Source organism: Hippopotamus amphibius, chromosome 16 (genome assembly GCF_030028045.1).
Source record: "Hippopotamus amphibius kiboko isolate mHipAmp2 chromosome 16, mHipAmp2.hap2, whole genome shotgun sequence".
Classification (NCBI taxonomy): domain Eukaryota; kingdom Metazoa; phylum Chordata; class Mammalia; order Artiodactyla; family Hippopotamidae; genus Hippopotamus; species Hippopotamus amphibius.
The window spans coordinates 30,526,624-30,528,196 of record NC_080201.1 but is presented as its reverse complement, the minus strand read 5'-3'; the positions used below and the strand labels follow the sequence as shown (position 1 = coordinate 30,528,196).

The following is a 1,573-nucleotide window of genomic DNA, read 5'->3' as shown; positions in this document are numbered from 1 at the left end:
TTAATAGTGATCTGTTCCATGGGACTGTTGTGAGGACTAAATCACTTCATTTCAGCAAAGTGATTAAAATCTGGTTTGGCTGCTTCAAGCTGTAGCTCAGGCTCAGATCCAACTCCTCCTGTGCTCATTCTAGGTCCCCAGCCATAGGGAAGCAACTCTCTGGGAAGCCTGATGATGGCCAAGTGTAAGACGGCCAAGTGCCGACATTTAAGGCTTTGACTTAAGCTGGCTCGCAGGCATTCTTGCCCCATCTCACCGGCTAAAGCAAGTCACATGACCAAAGCCAAAGTGAAAGTCTGGGGCATTACATTTCTAATGGGAAAAGCTAAAAAAAAAAAATCTACAACAGGAGCTGGGGAATTAGCTCAAGTGGTAGAGCGCTCGCTTAGCATGTGAGAGGTAGCGGGATCGATGCCCGCATTCTCCACACTTCAGTTTTATAAAGGGGGATCCCCTGTCATGGTCACTTTGGCCTAAAAAATCATTTGACAAAGGGTGGAGGTGCAGAGAAGGGTAAAGAGTTGGGACATCAATTCAATCTACCACAACAGGCAAGAGAAGAGAGACCCCAGGAGTCATGGACCCTGATGTAAGGCAACTATGAGTACAAATCCTTTATCCTGTCCTTTATCAGCTACGAACCTTGAGCAAGTCACTGAGCCCCTATTTCCCCATCTTTAAAATGGACATAATAATAGTACTTACCTGGTAGAGCACTAAGGGGGATTAAATGAGATAACGCATGGAAAGAGCTTACAATAGTATGTGACACAATGATCAGAAAGTGCCAGTCTTTTTTCTATGGTGGAACCACAGTTACTCAGGAGAGACACACTCAAGGTTTAGTAAGTGTTGGCAGAGGAAGGAACCCTTGAGCAACTCAGATCTAGACTTCCACCAGTGCCTCCCAACGTTAGTTAGGGTGCATTTGGCTACAAACCTCTTGGGGCATAGAGCAGCAAGGTGGGGTGGGCCTGCAAAGCTGCATGATGAAGACCCCCCCACAAGCTAGTCCCAGGCCAGCAAGGGAGACCTCACCCCACAGGTGAAGGCCCAAAGGAGGAGGCTCCCAAGGAAACGTACCTGCCCCTATGGCACGGGAGACAGGAAGTCTAACCCCAGCTGGGGTGCTTGCTCTCTGCCAGGTATGCCCCAGCCTCTCAGCGCTGGCTTCCATGTCCAGGGATCACACTCGTGATGCTTGTGAAGATCACATGAGTAACTTGGCAGGAGCTAGGAAAATTCTAAAAGCGCAGCCACTCCCGCCCCACAGTTGCACTTCTAGGAATCTCTCCTTGTGCTCAAGAAAGCACATTCACCAGAGTTGCCTGAGTGCCTGTAAGCTGAGGAATCAGTGCATCAATTATGATTCTTCATGATACATCATCATAAGGTGCATCTATTCTGCTTCTGCCTCCCGGAAGGACTCCCATGATCAATTAGGAAAGAGCACATTGCAGCGCACAGACATGGTTTTGCTGCGCAATAAAACAATAACTGGAAATTGTGGTAGGACGTGCACAGAGCCACGTGTTAATTTCGGGAGAGGAATCAGAACGGTGTTTCTCAACCT

The 1,573-nt window shown here is 48.3% G+C and overlaps 1 non-coding gene across 1 annotated transcript; it reads left to right on the top strand.

Annotated features, from left to right (window-relative positions):
• The first annotated feature begins 354 nt into the window (after positions 1-354).
• On the top strand, positions 355-427 carry TRNAA-AGC (transfer RNA alanine (anticodon AGC)). The gene has a single exon. It is a non-coding gene; the product is annotated as a tRNA-Ala (tRNA).
• Positions 428-1,573: the final 1,146 nt, after the last annotated feature.